The sequence below is a fragment of the Rhinolophus sinicus genome, linkage group LG05 (genome assembly GCF_036562045.2).
Source record: "Rhinolophus sinicus isolate RSC01 linkage group LG05, ASM3656204v1, whole genome shotgun sequence".
NCBI lineage: Eukaryota > Metazoa > Chordata > Mammalia > Chiroptera > Rhinolophidae > Rhinolophus > Rhinolophus sinicus.
In genome coordinates, this window is record NC_133755.1 from 70,566,247 (window position 1) to 70,583,353 (window position 17,107).

Genomic DNA, 17,107 nt, shown 5'->3' on the forward strand with positions numbered 1-17,107 from the left:
CCTTATTAACATACACAACTGCTCCTTGGGACCAATTCATAGAGGAGGGGCAAGTCCTGGGGAAAATGGCATGGCTATTTTAAAGGATCTTTATCTATATTGCTAATTTGCCATTCAGAAAGAGGTTGCCAATTTATACTGCCACCAGCAGCATATCTGAACCAAACAGAAACCATGACAGGATTAAGTACCATAAAAGTGTTTAATTTTACTAATTTTATATGGTTAAAACTATGAGTTCATGATTATAGCAAAACTGAACATTACTTTACATGTTATTAATTATTTATATTTTTTTCTTTTTTATTTTAAGTGCGGTTTTCCAGGATCCACCAGCTCCAAGTCAAGTAGTTGTTTCAAACTAGTTGTGGAGGGTGCAGTTCACAGTGGCCCATGTGGGGGTCGAACCAGCAATCTTGTTGTTAAGAGCACCGATCTCTAACCAACTGAGCTAACCAGCCACCCCTGTATTTCTCTTTTGTGAGTTGTCTTTCATATCCTTAGCCAATTATCTACTGAAGTCTTTGTTTATCTTACTGATTTGAATGGGTTCTTCATACATCAGAGGTGTTAAATTTTTATCCTTTATATTAGTTATAAATATTTTCCAATGTGTTCTTTTCTTGAGATTTTTTCCCATAAAATCTTTTCCATCTTTATATGGTTACATTTATTAATATTTTCCTTTGTGATCTTTTTCTTGTTAAGTCCTTACCCAGTCAAAGATTAGGTAGACGTTCATTATAATTTTTTTCCAATTGTTATGGGTTTTTTTAATATATTTTCTCTAATTCCTGTAGAATTTATTTGGAGATATGATATGAATTGAGACTGTAATGTCATTTTCCCTCAAAAGAGATCGAATTGTCCCAGCATCTTTTATTCACCTTCCTTTCCCCATTGATTTAGAATGCCTTCGTCATCTATCAAATCCTTACATGTAAACGTCATTTTGCCTTCCTATAGTTTTACTTAAGATCTGTTAGCATTGTTATCTGATTTTACTACAGCATTTCTTCCTCTGTACTGTAATCATTTACTCATTCCTCTTTCTCCCCTACTATGTTATGAGCTTTCTGATGTGTTTTGTTTTGTTTTTTTCTCCCCCTGGATCCAGCACAGTGCCTGGGTCATGGAAGCTAGTAAATAATTTTGATCAATTGATAGCAATTCTTGACCCACTGACAATCAGGAGCCAGGTAGACTAGGTAAGGTGGATGAATCCAAGGCCTTTAACCTCTCTGCCTTGGGAATTTTAGAACTGGTTTCAGAAATGAGAACACAGCATCTCAGACTGAGAAGGAATATTGAGAAGGTTAGGCAGTCGTTCCACAGAGCCAGTTTTAGAAGGACATGTAATGTTCAGATATTAGGATGGCTGCCTAGCTCTAAAATAAAATGTCTAGCATCTAAGTCCCAAATGCCTTCATTTCCATAGCTATATATGCATTCTTTTGCCTTTAGACTTTGACCCGGGAAAATCCAATCACTTATTTAGTTAATGCTATCCCACCTAGGTTCCAAGTCCCTACAAGACCGGCAGAAACCCTGACGAACTTGTGTATTCCTCTGTGCTCACAGTGATTGGCACAGTGATTAGCAAACAGCACAGTAAATATATCCTTTCTGAATGAATCAACAAATCGACAGAGATCAAACAGTAAGTCTAAGCAACCATTGTATTGTAACTATGTAACTACCAGATACTTTTCTGGAAAATAGTTTTCACAGACAAGAAAATAAACATAAACAAACTAATCACCTGAGGGTTGAGGGTAGATGATTAACACACTAGAGAAAAAGAGGTAGAAAGGCAATAATGGAGGACTGACCACCCTCTTAGGTCATTAATATTGTATCCAAATTAACTCAGATAAGAAAAACCCATGCCTTCACTGTTAAGTCAGATATTGTTACTCATATTCATCATCTCCAGATAAGGGTATTTTATGCCCCCTCCAAGATTTTTTTTTTTCCTGAGATTGTAAAGCACCTACTATTCCGGTTATAAAAACCTTGCATAAAAAAACTACTGCAAAATTTGGTGGCCTGAAATTTGTTATGACTTCTCACAGTTTGGGAGTGACAGGTTCAGCTAGGTGATTCTCACTTGGGATTCTTCGTATAGTTGCAGGTAGATGTGCATGAGGCTGGATCATCTGAAAGCTTCCTCTTCCACACATCTGGCACCTCTCCACGGCTAGCTTGGGCTTCCTCACAACATGGTAGTGTCAGGATATCAGACTTTCAGAGATTCAAGCTCCAAAATGATTGTTCTCAGAGACTCAGGCAAAACCCACCAGCCTTCTTATGAGTTGGCCTCAGAAGTTTGACAATGTACTTTTTGCTGCATTTTATTTTTGTTAATCAGGTCACATTGATTCAAGGACAAGAGAATTAGATTCTGCCTGTAATGGAAGGAATGTTGAAGAATTTCCCCTATCTTTAGTCCTTCACAGCTTCTCTGAAGAAAAAAGAGTCTTTAAAGGTTGAACTTATACCTAACTGAAAATTTTCTTGTAATTTAACGCCGTTTTCCTTATTCTGCCTTCTTGAAGATAGTCAAGAGGCAACTAAAAAGTTTTCATTTGATAGCAATAGTTTTATAATTAAAGATATTTACATTTTCTTTGCAATTGTATTTTCCCTGTCCTCAACACGAGATGCTAAAACGTATATTGTACTCACCAGCTCTAGTTTTTAGAAGTCTGTATGGAATGCTTTACTTGTCCTTTAGTCTTATACAAAAAGTCTAAAAACTGTTTCATAAGAAATACTTATTTTCAATGACTAAACTACAACCACTCAAAAAACTGACAAAAATTCCTTTTCCTCAATTACTAACTACTACTGAATTATTATTGCCCAGATAGAAACAGTTCTGAATTTACACATAAAAGATAAAGTTATTACAACATTTTGAAAAAAATCTTTGAAGCTAATTATCTAAAGATTAGAGAAAGGATATCTTTTAATTAATTCCAAACCCTGGATTGAGTACTAAGCAGAAACATGAAAGAAAGATTTCCAATAGGAAGTGGTGGTTATGGAAGAGTCTCCCTCCCCTTGAGGATTACCATTTAATTTTTAACATTGATTTGAAATAAATGCTGGTATGATCTCCAAGGGAAGACTCTTTCCGTTATAAACCTAACAAAGAAGCACACAGTATAATAAGCAAAATATATGCTGTGCTCCTCTGTTTCACTAACTTCCATAGGCTACACTTTGGTTTCAATGAAGGTGCATTTACACACCCTCTGTCCTCTCAGATAAATGTCATGGAGGGTGAGTTTTTGGTGGGGTGTACCTCGGGCCTTTCCTGATCTTTTTATTTGCTTTCCTTCCATCTAGGATCCAACACAGTGTGGCACTTTGAGTTTTGATAAGTGAATTGTCACAGATATTTTGCTTTTCCTTATATTAATGAAAAAAATTAACATTTTAAGTTAACCAATTTAAATTATGGGAATGGTGCGCACTGTGTCAGACTAAGCTTAAAATTACCTACAAGTCACTTCTACAGCTCAATAGCATATATATATATATATATATTGACACCTGATTAAAACTTGGGTTAAGGACTTGATTCACTATTTCTCCAAAGACATACAAATGCTCTACACCACTAATTTCCAGGGCAATGCAAATCAAAACAATGAGATACCACCTTACACATGTCAAAAAAACAAGATAACAAGTGTTGGCGAGAATAAGGAGAAATTGGAACCCTTGTGCACTGTTGATGGGAATGTAAATTGGTGCAGCCACTATAGAAAACAGTATGGAGGTTCCACAAAAAATTAAAAATATAATTACCATATGATCCAATAATCCTATTTCTGGATATTTATCCAAAAGAATAAAAATCAGAATCTTGAGTAGATAGTCGCACACACATGTTGATTGAAGCATTATTAACAGCACTCAAGATGTAAAAACAACCTAAATGTCCATCAACAGATGAATGGATAAAGAAAATGTAGTATATACATACAAAGGAATACTATTCAGTCTTTAAAAAGAAGGAAATTCTGCAATATGTGACAACACGGATGAACCTAGAGGACATTATGCTAAGTGAAATAAGCCAGTCACAAAAAAACAATTACTATATGACTCCACTTATATAAGATATCTAAAATAATCAAATTCATAAAATCAAGAGTGGAATGGTGATTACCAGTGGCTGAGAGGAAGAGAAAGTGGCGAGATAGTAATCAATAGGCATAAAATTTCAGTTAAACAAGATGAATAAGTTCTAGAATCTGCTGTACAACAGTGTACCTATAGTCAACTATCCTGTATTGTACACTTAAAATTTTGTTTAAGAAGTAGATACCGTCTTGTGTTTTAACACAATAAAATATTTTTTTTTGAAAATCACATGCATAGCTAGAAGAAAAATTACCAACAGGCTAGATAATGTATGAGTCTCAGAACTTTTAACATATCTTAATTTCTCAATTTTTTTAATACATTTACAGAATGCATAAAGAGTGTCAGATACCAAGTAGATGCTGAGGCTACACGGATGCCTAAGAAATGTTCCTTGCCCTCAGGGAGATTTCCAGGATTCCTTAGGCTTTTGGAAGCCAAAATTACTTTTCCTAGTTTGTCAGCATAGATGCAGCAGTCTTTACCTAGCTCCTATTTTTGCTTTCTTTTTTTAAGCTTGGTTTTAAAATCGCCTCCAAATATACATTATTTTATCTTTAGAATTATAGTCTAATATATGATCTATGTTCTTTCAAACATAATGCTTAAATTAAAAAAATAAGAGAAGCCCTTCATTCCTTTCTTCCACGCCATTGGTCTTCCACAAACTTAACTTTAACTTCCCCAGTTCACTGACTGACCCGATGTTCCACAGGCTAATGAGAGCCTTCCTAGGCTGCAACAGTACGTTCCTCACAAAGGGCACACATCTTTCAGTTCATAGCAGTATGGCATGTATTAATGTTAAGTTTCAGATGTACATGAAATGTTCAAGAGGTGATATCCCATTGATAATTCAATGTTTCTCAAAGCTTTACATACATCATCATCTAAGAAGCTTTAGAAAATGCAGATGCCCAAGTCTCTTCCACACCAACCCCCAACCTTATAAACCAGGTTGTCTGGTGTTGGACCCTGGAGCTCTACATGGGATTCCAATCACAGGGATAAAAATTGCTGAGGTAATTTAATATACCTGTCTGAAGCTTAAGATTTACATTTTTAAATTTGGATTTGAGAATCATTACTACTCAGGTGGCAGTTGAAATCCCGGATGTGAATGGGAGTGCCCAGAAAGAGTGAGGAGAAGGAGAGAAAAGCTGATGAAGGACAGAGAATAGGCACCATCCTAGCATTAATAGTGGCGTCCCAGTAAAGGGGAACGAGAAAGAGTCACTTGCAAGTTGGAGTGAGTTGAGAATGTCACGAAAGGACAAGGTAGATTTGATGATAAGGATGCTGGAAGACAGAGTTGAGAGAGGAGAGAACTAGTGGCCTCATTGTTTGAGAAAGTTGGCGGTATGAGACCTGGAGCACCTCACAGGACATTCTTCTTGAATATAAGGAGACAGAAAGTAAGAAAAGAACAAAAGAGGAAAAGGGTAGGTAAGCTGATAATGAAGGGCATAATTGAAGGGACGTTGATGCATTTTGCAGGAAATAGCCTCAAGTTCCTTTGTGCAGTATGAGGAAAAGCAACTTCCTGAGAGAGAAACGGTCTAGGGTAGTCCTTGAGAAAAATAGGAACAGCATGAATCAGGGACCCCAAAAGAGATTGCTTTGTGTAATTTTCTACAGAAGTTCTCCACATCTCAGGTGTAGGTGCAGAAGAAGTAATTAACTAGCTAAAGTAGATTTGCAAGATTGCATGAAGATGCAGTGGGGCAGTCGAGGAAGTGAAAAACTTGAGGGGCTACCATGAGGGAGGTGGAAATGATGAACAACGAAATTCAGGCTCCATTGGAAAGGAAATGAAACCACAGACATTGATGGGTGGAGATAAAAGGAAGGGGTCAAAGAGAAAATGTAATGCCAACGAGGGAAGAAGACCTGGAGATGGGAGGTGTTCCCAAAGTAGTCCATAAGGGTTTATTTCAGAGGTAGAGCTAGTTCCAAATGGTCATGGGCGTAAGCTGCTGAATACAGGATGGTCAAAGTATATTGAGTTTGGGTTGCTGGGAGGGACATCCAGTAACACGATGTTTAACGTCCCCAGGATCACGGGATGGACAGGAATGGAAAGGAAGGCTGTGAGCCAGTCTAAAATCCTCAAGACCAAAGGGAAGAGGACACAAAGAGAAGCGATGGAGAGAGCTGAGCTTATGGCATGAGTTTTGAAGGACAAGGGTTTTTGTATGTATATCAAAGTCAGGGTTTAGAAGCAGCATTGAGTGAGAAAAATGCCAGCTGCCATTTTCCCACTATGCTCGATCCTCCATGCAGTAGATCCCAGAGCTTTCCAATGCACAATCTATTATTTCCTTCCTCTGTTTAAAATTTGTCATGGATCCCATCAGCCTCTTAGTAAATGCAGTCTACAAGGTCACCATGACTGAGCCCAGCTTCACTTCCCTCTCCTCGTCGGAGGAGGATCACGGCAACTGCTTGTAGCACCCCCGGCACCTGCTGGTCCTTTTTGACCTGTGTCCTTGTCTCCTCAGTTGTTCTGGCAGACAGACCCTGGAAGCCCATCCTGACCCCACGGCCTAATTCATTGTTGGCCCAATGTTCTCTTCTAACACCCACCCAACTCTCTTACAGCACTTTCCATATTGTGTAGTGATCGACTATACCAGGGGTGTCTAAACTTTTTTCAACGTTTTTCACCAAGGGCCATATGCAGTAAAATACACAAACAGCCGGGCCACTCATTCGAGATGAAGTGTATATTGCCTCACCTGGTTTATTTAAGTAAACTAAATATGTTTTTGGAATTTGCTGCGGGCCAATTAAAAATGGATTGCGGGCCGCAGTTGGCCCGCGGGCCGCAGTTTGGACACCTCTGGACTATACAGAGCTCTCTTCCCCTAGTACACTGATCACCTTGGGAACAACAATTAGTGTTTTACTGTTCTCTGGAGCGTCTGCCCATAGCACTGTGCCTGAAACACAACAAGCATCGGTAAACATTGACCAAAGTGACATGTGCTTTCTATGCTACTGAGCCGGTTCCTATCATAGGACAGCTTTGGTTTATAGACGATTCATAATCTCACAGTCACCACAAACCCACACATGGTTTCCAAGAATGACTGTAATGATCCAGTTCCCAAATTGACATGCATAACTAACATGTTAGGGCCTCACCCTAATGCTTGCAGAGAGGAGATAAAATTACACCTTTCCAAAAGCAAAAGAAATTCCTCTTACCCTACTCCCTTTCAGTGGCCTCTGCCACCCCTAGCAGCCTCCCAGCAAAGAACTTTTATTTTCTTGCAGCTTCTATATTGAGCGAGCCATGCCTCTGAAGGGGTGTTGGTCACCTTCCGGGAGCTTCCTAGGCCTGTCCTTGCTGATTATGAACCTTGGACTCTGCTGGAAGCACACTCCTCTGTGGATGGGAGGCCAAAGGCAGAACAGATGGAAGACTGAGCACAAGTATTTGGAAGGAGGTAAGGCGAGGCCGTTCCCTATCACTGCCCTTTAGTCTACATTTGCTATCTACATATTCCGTGCGGGGTAAACCACGTCCAATTCATTGTTGTTATTATTATTATTATTACTATTATTATTATTATTTGTGTATACTATATCTGCCTTGGTTCTTATCTCTTTGTCACAGTGCACTCACTGAGGTTCTAGCTACCAAAATTGCTACCAGCTGATTTCTCCTGGCATAGGTAGGAATCTTGTTGGCCATGGTAAGAGAGAAAGTAATTACCACCCCCCCACTCTGCCAAAAAAAATAGTCACCATTTTCTGAAACTTCTAATGTTACTGCTATGTAGGCCAATGAAGTTCACATCAAGGTTATGTACTATGTTTGTAAAATATATATATATTTTAATAAAAATAGCCCCTGAAAGGCAATTCCTCAGTTGCCATATTTGTAATATAAAGAAGAGACATTGTTTGGAAGTGCCCCTCATGTTCTAACAACCTTATTTAAAGAAAAGTATTAGCCCCCCAAAAGCAAGATCAATGCTAATCCTTACTTCACATCCCTAAATTTAATGCTATAATCACTTTTTTTTAATTAAAGCCATTTGCATTCTTTCGCTGGAGACAACCTCAGTTAGTTTATAATGTTAAGAAGCCAAAAAGTTGTCTTTCGCTTTTTCATCTTCTAAGCTTAAAGTCAGATCTAAAGTCTTGGGGAGAAGCACCTGAGGCAAGTAGCACCAAAGATTTTATTAATATGCATCCAATTCTTGGGCTCTCCCTTACTTTGAAACAGAGCACTTAACATAGTTTTGACAGTGGTTGTTTGACCAAGGTTTTTAATTGAGATTAGCCACTGCCCTTTGGGCCATAAGTTTGCAAGAAAAAGGAGACTGGTGAAAGTGGGCTCATCAGAGCCCCCAGACATCCTTGTGGAAAACCTCTCTCCCCAAGGAATTTGGTGCGTGCCCTTGAGCATTCCAAAGTCTGCAACTTTCCATGGCTACATATGGCCCATTGACAGTTAGCAGCTGTCAAGCAGACAGGCCGAGCACACCCAGCTGGTCAATTGAGGCCACGTCTAGACAAAATGAATGGACACAGCTCATCAGTTCCATTTGGCCATCCCAGCAATTGATGCAGATCAGCCCGGGGCTCCCTGCAACTGCAGAGATGAGCGTGGGAGCGTGGCACTCATCAGAGGGGAGCAGACAGCCCCGCCGAGGTCCTGGCTGCCTAGGGTGAGCTCCACACACTGTGCCGACAAAGGGGAAGACCCGCTCCAGAACCACTGTGGTCCACCTTCATTACAGCCAATGGCTCATTTTGACCTCAAGCCCCCACCGCCACCGTCCATCTCAAGAAGCTCTTTTTGAAAATCACCTTGCTGAGCGTCCTGTCTAGCGGAAGAAACTCAATACTCCAAAGTCAAGAATGTCTTTCCATATTGAAGATTTCCTATGGTAGGGAAGGAATATTTAAAAAACAGAAAACAAAAAAACTGAGTAGTAACTTTCCCCCAGCTGCCATCACATGACATATACTGAAGAAAAAAAAATAACTGCAGAGCATAAATACTCAAAAATATAAAATATAACTGAACCGACCATTCCACCTTCTGCCTAAACTTTACAATACTAAACACACACACACACACACACACACACACAAATCTCACCTGAAGAATTTCAAAAATCATCAAAAAATCCTCCCTCAGACATAAAATATTTCTCTGTAAACTGATTAGCAATACCAGTGACAGGCTAGCCTTTGTTAGGGATAAAGAAAACTGGTTATCAAAGTAGTTTAAACGTGCTTCAAAAGAGAAAAAAAAAAGACAGAAGACACCACAAAATCTGCTCAAGGAAACAACAGTTGCATGGCGTCCTACAACTCCTCCAAGCTTCTCACCAAACATGTGGCCGCATGCAGAAATATGCCAAAACAGCACAGTTTGGGCTCATTGTATCCCAATTAATACTATAATGATCTTCCTTAGATAGCCGAAGCCTTAATCAGCCCTATCAAAACTATGTCTGCTCAGAAAAAGACTCCTGTTAATTCTGTTTAATGCCTGACAGTGGTTAAGCACCATTAATACTCCATAATTTCATTGTATGTTATTGTAATCATATCAGCATATATCTCAGTGGCCACGCAAGGCTCAATAGGCTGCTGTGAATTACAGGTCACGTGACTCTGCTTCAGTAAGAGACTATCTTCCATCACAGCCAGACCTCTTTTGCCCTCCCCACAGTCAGTAGCCTAAGCAGGTATTAATAAAGGTCTCCTTTTTTAAATTGCACAGCTCTAAATGGTCTTTAAGGGACCCAGCAGTAATCTCAAGATTCCTATATTTTAGCAGGAAAGCAGGACAGAGGAATTAATAAGAGCCCTTTCTGTGTAAACTGCTCCCTGCTCTAAGGCTATAGCGTGATGTCAGGGCGCTAAGAGAATTTTAAATGCACAGGATGGATTGTTTGTGTTGCAAAAGCGAAACAGGGGGCAAAGGCTAAGAGACTTGAGGAAATTGAAAGACTGCCAGGGATGCTGGGATGCAAATAGCAACAAAACAGGGATAAATGCTCCTGCTCACATATGCAGGAGTCCTGCAGAAGGGGGAGAAAAAAAAGGTTATTAATTTTCACCAGGCTGTATCTTACAGCTGGTGGCTCAGCATCAGTTTTTGGTGTAATGAAAATGGTCTGAGCAGAAGATAAATGGTTCATAAAGTGGACCATTTAGATGCAATCGAGGCTCAATCTGCCCAGTGACTAATCACGTCCCCCCAGTAAAGCTGAATTCCACTAACAGACTTTTTTTTTTCCCCGGCTGTACCAGTGAATTGTAGTCAGGTCTAAGTTCAAGGCAGGCAGAGAATTATCTTGATTTATTAGCACACTCCCTGGCCATGCCACTCGCTCGGCTGTGCCTTTGTGGGGCTTCTGCCCTGTTGCTGTCGCAGTGTAATTTTTACTGTTCCCCTGTGACTAGTACACAGCATCATTTTCAGCTGCTAGAAAAATGGGCTGCTTTTGCACCTGTAATTTTTCTTCTTTTGCTGCTGAAGGTATATAATATATCTCTAAAGTACGTAATAAGTTTCTGAAAAACGTGTTTTTAAAAGAAATTGATTCCAGTGGTTTATAAGCCCGAGCAAGGCCACATCAGGAAATGTTCCAGATTGCAAAGGTATGCCTGGCTGGCAAGGCAGCCATTTTTCCCCTTCCGTTTAGTAAATCCTGACTTCTATCTAGTCCAGAGTATCATCTCAGACATCTTTCTATACAGTAGTTGCTTCTCATAATGAACTCTGATCAAATAAAAATGCTGTTTATATTGAGACTTTGCAAGTCTTGATTACATATAAAATAGAGTAGAATCCCTCATAATGACATTTAATTGTGAGAAAGAAAAGATTCCACTCGAAGAGCATTCAGCTGCATTTGTTCAATGTTCCTTTGCATAATGCCGTTTATAGATCATTCAATTATGACATTATTATGAGCAGCATAAGAGTAACTCACTGGTTCCCCATATTTTTAGACCTATGGAAAATAAATTTGGGGGTGATTTTCGTTATTTTGACTGGGAGTTACTCACAAAAGGCCCTTCATTTACTTGAGGGTTGACCATCCATTTGACTAATGAATTCTGACACTTCACCCCTAATCTCATGAGCATCTTCAGAAGGGGAATTCCTGTTGCTGAGGACACTAGGATGAGCCAAGTCCCCTCCTCTGTGAGGCTCCAAAGATTCTAACTGAACGTTATTAATAACCCAACACATGGCAGGGGGAGGGGGCCTGAGCTGGTTTCTTCTGAGCCCTCCAAGGTTATTTTTCTGTCTTCTGAAGGACCTGACAGATATGATAGGTAAACTAGCAGGCAATAAGCAGGGGGAAATGCTGCTGAAAACCTCAGCGATCACACATCTATAAAAGGAGCCCCAGTTTTTGGATATCTGCCTCTGCAGCCTCACTCCTTCAATAACATCAGTTTTCTGAAGGCGGCAGAAGGTATAGATTCATTATTGTCTCTCAGACCTGCATCTGTCCATTTAGCAGGGTGAGCTTTCACCTGCTCCCCTCCCCTTTTCACAGAGCTTTGACCAATGCAGCTGTGAACTGAATTTGCAGTAAAACAAATGTGCCAGTGGGATGCCAGCAACACCCACAGTTTTGGCAGCAAGAAAGAAAAAGGAAAAAAAAAGGTGAGGAAGCATGGCAGTTGTCATTTGCAGCCAAATGTATCAGCAGAACACGTCTGTAATGGCACAATCAGAGCAGCCAATGCATTCTGTCGTTCATGTGACAAACATTCGTTGCGTACTTAGTATGTGTTGAATGCTGTGATAGGTTCGCAGAACAGAGATGAATGAGGCAGAGCCCTTCCCTCAAGAACCTGAAGTCGTGAATGACTAATGACTAAATGAATGAAATAGATGGATGTGTCTGACCCATATGATGCTCGATAAGTCTGAAAGACTAAGGCCAAGGGTTAGTAACCTCTGGTTCTACTCAGAGACACCTAGGATCAGCGTGTCTTTGGGGAAGTCACTTCTCTGGACTTTGGTCCCATAACTATAAAATAAGGATAGGGATCTTTGCCCCATTCATCACTCAAGATGATTTTGAGAATTAATGAGGTGGCATTTGTACACTCGCTTTGATGTGTCATAGAATATAGGGAATTATTACTATTACCTGAAAGATGAGGGACTGTCAGAGTTCTGGATACTGTGCCCTGCCCAAGGGCACCTAGTTGAGCAAGGAAGGGCAGGCTGAAATACAGCCCACTCTTGGCTCACCAAGCCATGTTATTGGGCATGGGGCTGGGTGATCCCGAGAGAAGGGGCACTATTTTCTAATTTGCACACATGCACCAAATGGGTTAGGAACAGTTTGTGCAAATGTGCAAAGTATGTCAAAACAGCTCTTGGAACCGGTCCATCATGGAGCATTTCCATAAACTGTAAGTGCTTGAGCCCTCACTGGCTTCTGTTACATCCTACATGGGCCTTTGACACTGAGCTATAATATCTTGGAAAACTACATCTTGGTTAAGGAACAGAATTTTTTTTTTTGTAATTTATTTAGCCCATAAAAACATAGACTTAATTTTTAATTCACAAGAATATAAATGCGTATGAGTGAGAAAGTTTTCATAAATGAAAGCATAACATACAGTGGGTGGATCAAATTCTTTAGCAATATTCCTTGATTGAATGGCCCCACTGAGTGTTAAATCAGTCCAATGTGATCTCAACACAGGACCCATTCAAGCAAACCAGAATGATCTTTTATGTGTTCTAAGCGTTCTCCAAAATTCCAAATTAAATAATCCCACCCCTGTCACTGACTCTGCCCTCTCCTACTTTATCTTTATAACACTGATAAATACAGGATTATGTTTTTGGTTTTGTTTACTTCTTTATTTTCTATTGCCCCCATTTAGGGGACCTTGAGCAAGTCTTGGACCTCAGTTTCCTCACTGGTTAAATGAAGATGCTGACACCCTCCATGACCATTAGGAGATAGTGATGGTAAAGAATCTGATAAAGGCTGTGATGAGCCTTTGACAGTGTTAGTCCAAGAAGCCCAAGAATGCCTGAATCCTGCCCAAACCACAGCAACTTTTCCACACAAAGCCCCCAAGGGACAGATATGTTCCAGTGGCAGCAGCAAATAAAATTAAGGTAACCCTTCCCCTGTGAGCCTGGAACAGTGACAAAGCCCCAAACCAATATGCCAGTCTAGGCTGCCTGGTACATAGTAGAACAGTAAATGAAAGAGATCAAGGGAGAAAGCTGAACCAGAATGCGTGTGTGTGTGTGTGTGTGTGTGTGTCTGTGTGTGTGTAATAGAGTGGGGGTGAGATTGCTGGAAGGCAGAGTACACCAGCAGCCTGATTACCCCTTCTGTAGCCCGCAGGAAAGGAAGAACAGAGCAACAGAAAGAAGCAAATTTATGGGTCTGAATTTTAACTCACAGTGGCCTCACTGGCTGGAAAAATAGAGTTCTGCAATAAGACCAACAAACAGCAGCTCCTTCTTGGGGGTGGTGAGGTTGGTAGCAGAAGCAGGTGGTGAACACTTGACCGCCCACACAGAGGTCTCAAGCACCTGACACTTACTGGGAACTCAGGACAGAACTCATCATAGAACATTTTCCAAATAAAATGGACGAAAGAGAATTCAGTCCTTTTGAGGGTGACTTTCAGTATTGCCATATATGAGTGTAGGCTGTGGTCCTCTGTGAAGCTGCCTCACCCACTTCAGGGTTATCCAGGGTCTTTGTCAGCTCGGGCCACTATAGCAAAATATCAGAGACTGGGTGGCTTAAACAACAAACATTTCTTTCTCAGGTCTGGAAACTGGAGAGTTCAAGTTCGCGGTGCCAGGTGATTCAGTTCCTGGTGAGGGAACTCTTCCTAGTTTGCAGACAGCTCTCTTCTCACTGTATCCTCATATGGTGGAGAGAGAGAGATCACGTCTCTTGTTTCTCCTCTAAGGGCACTAATTCTATCGTGAGGGCTCCACCTTCATGACCTAATTATCTCCCAAGGGCCCCATCTTCATCACATCAGTGATTAGGCTTCCACATACAAATTGGGGGCGGGGGGGACATAAAAATTCAGTCCATAGCATCCATCCTGGTTTGTTTTGTTTTGTTTTGTTTTTTATAATTGGCAATAATGAAAAATAATGTTACACTATCTTAGAACTTCCATTTTCTTAAAAGTGTTCAAAAAAGAGAATGGCATGGGGGTTTTGGCTGACATTTGTGTGGAAAGACAAGTACTTATTGTTTCTACCATCTAAGTCTTAGACAACTAAATGGTGCACCAGTTCTGTGTTGCAAATCAAATCAACACTTCTCTCCAGAAATTATCAGATTGTCTCTAAAAACACTTGGATTAATCCAGTATCTACTTGTCTTTATGGTACGATAATCATGACAACTGGGTAAAATATGTATCAATAGAAAATTGAATCCAAATACACACTAAAACACTCACTGAGCCACTGTTACAAGCCAGTAGGAATTAGTCACAAGACCTGCATTAGAGATAGCATATCTTCCTACGTTACAAATACCGGAGCTCAGTAAGTAAACTGGGTATGAAAACAGAAACGGGCTAAGAGTTCACAATGACAGAGGCTGTCCTGTCAGCACTTTACACATTCATAGGTCCTATGTGTTTCTGTGAACCTCTTTATAATATACTGGTGTGACAATGTATTTGTCCTGACAGTAGGTGCATGCGCACATGCACAAGCATGTGAGTGTGTGTGTGTGTGTGTCAGGAGGATGGGGGGAGAGGGAGTATGTGTTATTCATGCCGGGACACAAGTACGCTAATGGGCTAATTATTTATTGATTTGACAACTAAAGATGATTTTTAAAGCCCAGTTGACCACAAATTATTGACTTTTTTCCCTTGTACTTAGGAAAACTGTTCTTTAAGTGGAAAATTATATTAACAATAATAATAGAAATAATTAGCATCGTTCCAAAACCTGATATCTCAATTTTGTCTTCATATAGTGCCAGATCCTGTTACTGTCACATTTCTTACACATTAATCCACATGTAGTTTCATTCTTTCCAGCTTAGCAAATGACACGGTTTAGCCAAAGCCTTATAGGCTCCATTTCCTCCCTACTTAGAATCCAGGTTGAAAATAAGAACTAATGGAACAACCAGACAACAACTTAGGAAAACCTCCAGTTTTCAGGTTCTACTTCTGTTTGAGCTTTCTACAGAACAATGGCTGACAAGTCTAAAGAAGCAGCAGGAGGACACGGGGGATTTAAATCACAGGTGCCAATGCTCACAACAGGAACCTGCAGCCGCTACTGTGTGACTTGGTAACAATATGCAAAACTACTTCCAATCCCGCCTTTCCACCCAGGGCAGACTGGGTCGGGGAGGGGAATGGGAAGGAACCCACAGAATCCTTCCTGGCAGCTACACTTTCCCTTTCTGGTGCTCCTCCAATTATGAGTTCAGCAGGAGATCCTTACCTGCAGGTCCAGTAACCAAGGTCCGTCCTCAATCCCTACTCGTCCTTGTTTGGGATGTAGCTTTTCCTGCTAAGCAGCAGAAAAAGGCAGCTGCTCATCAGACACCTTGTCCTTCTACTGAGATTCCCAAAGCACTGGTCTGGCCCATACCTTGCAGGGACAAGAACAGTTTAGGATAAAAAAAAAAAAAAAAGTTACTATATCCATGATCTTTATTCATATCTCAAAAACCAAACTTCCTGCTAGTATAGGCACTGCAAACCCTCAGACTGGGTACAGAAGGGACCCAAGGTCATGTGATATTTTAAGAACATCCAGACCCCACTCCAGGATACTCCTGGGTTTGAGAGGGTGTATTCTGTACTTACTTATTATTTCATCGGGGACCTGAAGTCTACAGTGCTCAGGAAGAATTTTATTCTAACCAAGACATTCAAATAATGTGTGGGAAGAGTATCAGGGAATGAAGTGAATATTCTGGAATCTCTGAGTTGTACTGAAAATTTTTATGGACCTGGTTGCTATCACCTCCTAAGGAAGAATCACTGTGCTACTCCAAGTTCTACATCTGAGCCAAATACCAATTCCTAAACAGTTAGCAATCAGAAAGAACTGAATTCTCCACGAGGGAGAATTTTTTATCAAATATTGAGCTGATACTCAACACCTGATGGGAACTGCCTCCCTCAACAGAATATTTTACTGAAGCAGGGTCAAAATAGGATCTGCCTGCAGAGGGTCAAGTTTCTTTTTATGGGCGAGTTATAAAGGCAGTGCTACTTACAGTAGTAAGCCAGGAGCCTTAAATTTCCACTGTAATGGTGAACACTTGGGAAATGCAATGCTCCTAGCTTTGAGGTTTAAACTCACTGTTCAAACAACTGACGGTCCTTTCAGTCCACAGATCTCTGTTATGTACATACCATGTGTCAGCCACTGTTCGAGGTGCTTAAGATAGGTCAGTGAACAAAACAGACCAAACCCCTGCCCTCATGAGCAAAAAACTGTTGGTTAATTGATTTGGTAACAACATCCCCAACCCTAGTGTCCCCACAAAGTTGTTACCAAGACAACTCAATTCCATTTTGTTCAGTGTTAATTCCTAAGCTTTGCTTACAAAGGCATTTTAATACATATTTTGATGTGGTGATAAAAATGGCAGCAGTGGCATAGAACACTAGTCTTCTATTTCTGCAGAGCTGAAACTGTCAACTCAGTGAACTAATGAAAATTCCAAATGTTATATTTGGAGTTGAATTCTGCCAAACCTACCATGAACCAATTCCAGGAATGAAGGGTACAGGTGAGAGTTCAAAACCCTCAGCCAGTCCTCACATGGCAGCAGTTCTGATAAAGACACGATCCCTCTGCTTATTGGACATGAGACCACCACCTCACCCGCACAGACCATGCCCACACAAGGGTGGAAAGTAGCCTTTGGGGGTCTTTGCGGGTTCCGGTTGGATGTCAGCCAGCCAT

The 17,107-nt window shown here is 40.6% G+C and overlaps 1 long non-coding RNA gene across 1 annotated transcript; it reads left to right on the forward strand.

Moving 5' to 3' along the window:
• The first annotated feature begins 328 nt into the window (after positions 1–328).
• LOC141571848 (uncharacterized) lies at positions 329–15,148 on the forward strand. Its single transcript, XR_012496905.1, has 4 exons — positions 329–480; positions 1,518–1,660; positions 7,438–7,610; positions 13,057–15,148. It is a non-coding gene; the product is annotated as an uncharacterized LOC141571848 (long non-coding RNA).
• Positions 15,149–17,107: the final 1,959 nt, after the last annotated feature.